Source organism: Myzus persicae, unplaced genomic scaffold (assembly GCF_001856785.1).
Source record: "Myzus persicae strain clone G006 unplaced genomic scaffold, MPER_G0061.0, whole genome shotgun sequence".
Classification (NCBI taxonomy): domain Eukaryota; kingdom Metazoa; phylum Arthropoda; class Insecta; order Hemiptera; family Aphididae; genus Myzus; species Myzus persicae.
The window spans coordinates 19428-27965 of record NW_019104103.1 but is presented as its reverse complement, the minus strand read 5'-3'; the positions used below and the strand labels follow the sequence as shown (position 1 = coordinate 27965).

General features: G+C 35.9%; 1 long non-coding RNA gene across 2 annotated transcripts; it reads left to right on the top strand.

The window, feature by feature from the left end:
* Positions 1-1022: 1022 nt before the first annotated feature.
* On the top strand, positions 1023-6785 carry LOC111038780. Of its 2 annotated transcripts, XR_002605013.1 has the most exons (4): positions 1023-1151; positions 4640-4897; positions 6392-6510; positions 6567-6785. It is a non-coding gene; the product is annotated as an uncharacterized LOC111038780 (long non-coding RNA). The 2 variants fall into 2 exon arrangements; XR_002605012.1 differs by having other exon boundaries at positions 6392-6785.
* The last annotated feature ends 1753 nt before the right edge of the window (positions 6786-8538 follow it).

Sequence of the window (8538 nt, the reverse complement as noted above, 5' to 3'; positions counted from 1 at the left end):
TAGATAGTTGTAAGTGCTTTAAAAGTGTTTTATATCGTTTTTATTACGACCATCAAATCCTAAATGCATGTTAAGCCGTAAACAAATATTTTATATGACATTTAAAAATGATTATACTTCAATAGAAGATATCTAATGTCCCGTATAAAAATTAAAACCAATATTAATTGTCATTAAATCAAAAACTCCAATATCTAAATAACAGTACTCAGTAGATAATAACAACGTCATAATATGTTTTAACAGACAGAATCTGGAGGAAAATTAAAATACATTCAACGAACTTATAATACATAGTTACTATTGAATTCTGTTTTCTTCGATTAACATCAAAGCAATAAAATAAAAATTAAGATATATTTAAACTCTCTGTAGATATATGTCCTAAGCGTTGCATTTTGTACTGCGAGACTGAAAATTAATTGTTTTCGGAGACCGTTGTATTGTATGCCGAACACCAAATTTAGGTCATAAGCGGCGATAACGCGATATTGCGGTGTATAATAACGATATAATATAACACGTACAACAGTATTATAATACTAATTTTGTACCTAAGTTATTACAGGGCAATGTGGTTCGATTGTAGGAAAATAAAATTTGACGGCCGTCCACAGATGACGAAAGAGAACGATGAAAATAAGACGCTTGGCTATTGTCGTGCTATTTATCCACAATGGGTATTATAATACAAATTTTATCTGCGGCCGGCAGAGCATATGAAATACGTTATAATTCATCACGCCGAAGTAACAATTAAACAATTATATCGCTGTCGGGACGAACTATAAAAGTAATTATTTAATTAAAGGAAAAAAAAACTAGATAAAAACGACATCGTTAAATATTTTGTGCGTCAACTGCGCGGCGTGGAAATAATAATAATATATAATCGGCGGTGGACGGTCGTAACGACACATGCGAGATAAGCGCCGCCGAAACTGTATAATCGTACGACAATTATTTACTTATCGACCGATTAAACGGCAAAGGCCGCCCGGGGCCAGTGGCTTAAATAGCCGCCGACCGTTCGTACCGGCAATAGTCAATCGCATCTGCCGAGACAGGAGAAGTCGCGACCCGATGAAGACGAAAAGACGACGACGGTGACGACGACGACCTGCGGACTTGAGACGACTCCGACTGCAGCGGTGAGTACTTTTTTGGAACATTTTTTTTTCCGACGCTCAAACAATAAATCATATTATTGTTTTTACTTATTCGCCCGGCCGAAATCGTTTTCGTGTTATAATGAAAAAATAAATGTCCACGCCGAAAGCTAAACGCGCGAAAAAATGGGTGAGAAAAAAGTAATACTCGTAAAAATAAAAAGTATAATGTATTTATAAATTTTTTTTTCGTCTCCGACACCGGTATGCATATTATAGTGTTATTGCCTTTTAGTTTGTTTTACGAGCGCGTCGTGCATGCGCACATTCACACATTAATATAACATATTATTATTAGTATTATACATCGCGATTTACCGACTTTAACGCGAGCACGTCTTATTGGCCCTCGAAACTTTAGATCGAACGAGGTTACCAGGCTTTGCAATTTATATTTTACAGTGTTATTATATTTCAATTAATAGTTGTAGGTAATAAAAATAGTAGACGTTACATAATCACAATATTTTATTTTCCATATTTCAATCTAAAAACGAATATTGACTTAATAGAATTTAAAATTAAAACTAAAAACTAATTTGGAAATTATTTTCATATTTATCATCTGGCCCGTCTTAAAAATGTTTTTCAGTTTCGCTTAAATGAACGGCGTTGCCGGAGAGTGACATAAAATATATAATGATATGTTACTTAATTATTAGACTCTGTGTATTTTGGTTTTTATTTTTTATTTAGCGCGTTTATTTATCCACAATAAATTGGTGTTTTTTTCGATTAAAATATGATTAGGCACGACGTAGTTTGTAGCCGACGATTTAAATGTATTTATGTTTGATATTATTATGTGTGCTGCAATCGCTTTATACCGATTTCCTCTATCGTTACGAATCAACAATAAATATATTTTGATAAAGCAAATTTACATTGTTAATCGACCTCGGCTGTGAGTGTGCACGGTGTATAAACGCACTAAAGCTATCATCAAGAGCTTCGTATTATTTTAAACGTTGAATGCCATATTATTCATATATTTCTGTATAGTCTGGCTGCGGTTTACGCATAATAGGTATTACGATAATATACATTTAACTAGCTTTTCTCTTAATAATATCTATCAGAAAAAAATTATTTTGTGTTTATAGGTAACCTACCTCAGTTGAGGAAATCATTCGAACATATAGAGCGTGTAATTCTATTTTATAAACTATAACATTCCAAAATGCAAATGTCCGTTACTTTATAAATTATAAATGTCTATAAAAAATAATAACTTTACGGTAATTATATTATGATTATAATTTGTTTTATTGGCGATAGTTATCTTAGACCAACGATAGGATATATAAAATGCACCCGTTTTCACCATTTATTAGTAAATTTATTATAGTAGGTTCCTACTGTTTTGTTTGATATATATATATATAATGCTGTGAAAGAAAAAAATTAATATAATAAACTAATATAACCATTAATTAAAAACATTAATTTCACGGTAGTAATAAAATAGTAAATGTGTTATAAATAACTTATAATATTCGTATTGTGATGGTTCAATTCTGTGAGAACTTATAGGTTGGGTTAGGTCAAAATTAATATAAATATATTAATATTTTTGAAGTATAAAGATAATTCAAGTGCTGTAGTTATGTTATAGCTGTAATAAACTATACACACTTAATTTACAAACATTATATACATAATAAACTAAATATAAATATGATGTATGATAGGAATAGTATTATTATTTAAAAAATCGTAACTTTGAAATATTTTTAAACAAATCATTATTCACATTTTTTTTCTATTGAAACTTTGGCTGAAGCCAATTTCTACAATTGAATATTTTGTTGCCGATGTGCAGTGTTTATGTGTACAATTATATTTCAATTGGAAATATAGACTAACACATCATAAAACATTTAGACTAATACATAATTTCATTCTCCTTGTGCAAATGTTTCAACTTGTATAATTTTACCGAATTTAGGAAAAATAATAATATATTATTAAGACAGATTCTTACAAGGAAATATAACACTCATAATTATTATTTATAACCGCTGATAAAATGTAATATGATTTGTTCGTGTCAAATTCGATGTATAACTTCTGTTGCAATGCATACGAAAACCATAATTTTATGTCGTTATATTGATGAGATTAATTTTTTGTATATAATAATAATTTCGCTCAAGACGATCATGTGGTTATTGATTGATGAAAACAAAAAGCAACCGACGCGTACCTACCTCAAATTATATTTTGCGTTCTATCGTACACGCATAATAATCACAAAATACAAACTCGCTAGTCACCACGGCTGCCGTTCGTCTTCTTTAAAAACAATATAATATTACAATTATATGTATATATATCATCTCGCTTGAACCTGTATGATATATTGTTTAACCCTATATACACGCATCATACACATGGCCGAAACGTCCGAGTCCCATACATATACATACACTATACATGTATATATATGTAACACATTATATTATATACAATTTAACGCATATACACGCGCTGCATTGTGCGAGGGCGCGGAATCCATTACGACTCTCTCTCTCTCTCTGCGGTGGCGACCCTCTCCATTATAATATATACGATTCCATCGTGCGCGCCATTGCTGCCGTGTATATATATATATGTATGTATGGGAGTCCCGCCGCCGCCGCCGCCTCCACCGCTGACGATGCGAAACCTTTTCCCGTTCGATATAACAACCCTCTGCGGGCCATGATTCTCCTCCGCATATAATACAATACGCGAAGATAGAGAGAGAGGGTGAGTGAGCGAGAGAGTGTGTGTATGAGAGAGAGAGAGAGAGATAAGCGCGTATGATGACAATACATGTACAGAGTAGGCGAATTGTAGCGGCGGTGTGTGTTCGAGCGAACCTCGCGGAGGGTCGACGGCGAAAAAAAGGAGCCGGGGGCCGGGTTGTTTTTTTTATTTCGTTTCGGCTCCGTTCCCCGTTTTCGATATCGCAATATATAAGCCAGCCCCCGCGAAAACCCGTCACAGTACAGCACCGGGGACCGAAGTATTTGCACACTGCGCAGACCGCCGCGGACCTCAGTCGTCCGCCGAAGACTATGATGCGATTTATCTTCGTTTGTTTGTTTTTTTTTCGTCACCGCCGTCTCGTCCGCTTGTATACACAACGGAAATCCGGTCCGCGACGACGATCGGTAGGCATATTGGTAGGTGTTGTGACGACCCTTTGTCGAATCCCGCACGTACCTACGTTACCGCCTCATGATGTTTACTCACCACCTATATATATTATATTATATATTATTATATATGCGCTTATATTATATTGCTACTATTATTATTGTATTTATAATCGTAACTACGTCTTCGCTACAGTGTCACGCAATGCCGTATTATTGCCGTTAGACATAGCGTTACATTATTTAAAATATTATATTATTGTTATCGTATAATATCGTGTACTTATAGTTGTTGTACTATACCGTGTTTGTTTTTTCCCTCCGCAGGTATTCATATCATGGTATCGTGGCCAGGTGTAGCAGAGACGGCCATTATATTATAACGTGTAGGTACACTCGTAATGCGTGTGACGAGACTCACGGATTTACGTCTGGAGAATTCGAATCAACGGATTATAATGTGCCCTCGATGTACACAGACGACGAACCAACGTTGCGTACTGCATAATATATCATTCCGACACAATATAACCGAAATGGTACTGCACCGCGGATGTGAAGAGGAAATGAAAAACAATAATAAAGGTGACGATTTTTCCATACCTACATAGTATAATTTTAACACGTACGCCTAATACAATGTATATGGTGTATAATATGGCGGGCGAGCATGTTTCTCACTCCCTCCCCCCTCCGACGCGTACCTTTTGTTTTTTTTCAAAACCGTGTTAGGCTCACACATGTACATTTATCAGTAGTTTTATTATTCTCTGTACTGCGTTTTCCTTGCAGTTGCGTGGTGCCCTCGTGAAAGCCTTGCGCTCTACCAGGTCACTGCGGTTACGCGAGCATATTACCGGGTTTATGATACACCGAACGCGCAACATTTGTGTACATAGAGAAACGGGTCTCACCCACGACTTCGATGGATAATTAATGAATTATGTACCATTGTAAACGTCTATAATTCAATGCAATACACACACAGTTTTTAGGCGTGTTATAGAGTTCCGTTGACGATACTAATCATAATAATATATAGGTATAAGAGAAGCTCGAGGTTTGATGAATTCGAATTATCGCCCCAGAATTTCGATTAAAATCATGAGCACGTAGTGCGATATTATATTACATAGGTACGACGGCTTGAAAAGGGGCCTTTTTTTAATAGTCGTTTCGGGACGCGTCGGGAATTTCTAACCTATAACCGAGAGTACGGGACTGCCGCGGCGAATGTGCAGATGCGCAGCCTTTCGGGTCGCGTGCACGTAAAAGTTTATCGGCGTTGTGGGGGTGGGCGTTGGGTGAAAAGCCACTCCTTCGTTGCGTATCGATCGGCGGGGCGGGACGCGCGTCCACCCTCCGCCGTTGGCCCGGCAAAAGCCCGCGGCGGACGGCCAGCGCAGGCGCGCCGGCGGTGACTTTGCAGCGCGCCGGGCCGCAGAAAATGCCGCCGCCGGTCTTTTGCGCCACCGACTGTATCGTCATACCACAGCCGTCGACGGTGGCTGTGCGTCGTCGTCGTCGTCGCCGCCGCCGTCGCCGCCGTACACGCTTCGCGCCGAGGTGGAGTTTTCAATCGAGGGAAATCGAGGTCCTCTCCGTCAAAAAAAGGTAATCGCGAGTCCCGGGTTTTATTTGTGTTTAAATGAACGCCGTAGTTGATATTTTTCGCCCCCCGCCGAGGTCGAATGGCCGCTAATATAACAAACATGGCCTCTACGCACATTTCTAACCCTTTTGTACGCGCAGACAATATCCGTTGGGTTTTGTGCTTTGTATCACCCTCGACGCGATGATAAATAAAAATAATCTTTTGTGTATCGTTTCGTACGCACACACACCCGCTGCACGAGCGTCGCACTCGTTTTATATCTCTCCCGCTACGCCGCCGCTTCGACTACCAGCGGCCACCGGCTATTGTTCGCGACGTCCGGCCGAGAGGGTTTTTCATTCGATTACTTACAATATATTTTTCGATATTATTACACACACACGCGCGCACACATACATACACATCACGTTGTGCGTACGATACCGTCATTATAATATAGTAAAAAATTGTCTTTCCGTTTCCAGATGTGCCACACCGCACGGCGTTGACGTACGAGCTGCTCTGTCCGTCCTTCCGTCCTCGTCCAGGCACCGATGCAGAGCTGCAAATGTCGACGAATTCGACGAATAATGCATGGCACCCTGTACGTATACTAAATGTATCCTGAGTGCATTATAAAACTGTCCGGTATACCTTCAGTATACGTAACAGGGTGCCATACCGATCTTCCAGAAGTGGTCCCGTGACGAGTTCTGCGCCGCATCACTACACGAAGTCGCCTCTTCGCGTACAATTTGATGACATTTTTTTTACACATATTTATATGTATACATAGTATCGCCATTCGTCGGGTGTTACCGTAAATACATGCAAAATAATTAGATTGTTACAAGAAAAAAATCAACGCGCATATTATATTATACATATCATTATATTTTGTTACAATTATTACGTCGCTAAAGGTTATTAGATAGGTACCTATGCGTAATACATATATAATAATATACCTGTTCATTATAATTATTATATAATACGAATTATGGTTAATATTGTTTTACTCGGCAAGCCTACTCGATTATTTGTTATTTTTTTTATTTTTTTTATTATTAATCTTAATATCAAAACTATATGATATGATTCTTTGAAAAAGAAAAACAATTTATATCTTTTATACTCTATATTATATTATTATTGTATGACTGTGTTCGGTCGCGAGATTGTAATCCGAAATGAAAAATAATATACATATACATTATACCTATAACATACGTACATTTATATATTATATATTATATTAGGTATATTGTGCATTATACGCTCGCGAAACCCGTTTGCCCCGATGGGAAATTGCACGACAGTAAATCCGTAATGTTTACGATGTTTATACGATACGAGAAACGTGTAGGTTTATTATTATCATTATTATTAGTATAATATAGTAGCAGTTGTAATATATATATATATATTTAGAGAAGAGTAGGCTTGCGTGATGTGCTCTCATATACACACACACAGATTTCTATAAACGGCGCGTTACAATAATACTATTATATTGCGTAAAGTGCATAATATATAATAATAATAATAATAATATTATATGTGATGCGTCGTGTCGCGGGTTATATAGATACCTAACGATTTTTTGAAAAAACGTTTTGTAATTTTTTTTTTATGTGTTCGCTTAATCACGATACGAGCGTCGGGCTTACAATAAAATTGTACGTTTTGGGTGGTGTATAAGTTTTTTTTCAGTCCTAAAGAGAAAAGTCGTATATGATATTATGTTATAACAGAATATCTAGCCCCATAAGTCTTTGAAATATTTATGTTTACAACTATGTTTTGATAAACGCATCATGTTTTACATCGCCCCGACTTTGACTTGTGATCTTATATGCATATTTAATATAAACTTGCACACTATACGGTAAGTCGATAAGAAAATATACGAAAAAAAGAACTTTTAGTGTCACCGCAAGGACCAAATAGTGTGCTTCGAACCAACATATAATAATTATGAGTCTGAGTAATACTGAGCGTGAAAGTAATTTGTTAGTATAAACATAAAATGTAGAGACGTATAATAAAACTTACAATCACTATACAATATCTAAGTCTAAAAAACATAATTAAATATTAATTGTAATGCGCACGCGCATAAAAACATTTTACAGATCAAATTATAGGTGTTATTATAGCGTAGAATATAATATAATATTACAAAAATAAAAGTACATAATATGATATTTCACTCACTATTACTCGGACTTTGAGTGTTGCTGCAGCAATACAAATATAATAGGTAAAAAATCTTTTTTTTTAGAACACTGTATAATACGTAGACTGTGTTATTGTATAGATAATTGAATACAATATGTCACATGCATACTGCAGGTAAATTAAAGGTGTAAATAATATTGCATTGGTATATATATCTAATATTATTCACATATAATGGAATATATTTGTAGGTACTATAAAGAATACAAATTATTCAAACCAGTTTTTCTAAAAATATTATGTTCGTATAAATACCTTCTGTAAAATTATTAGTGTGAGAGAAAAATCCATTATTTAACATCAAACAACAATTTTGTAAACACACAAATATCAGTAAATACAAATATAATAATAATATATCTTGGTATAGAACGGGGTGGTGTATAATATA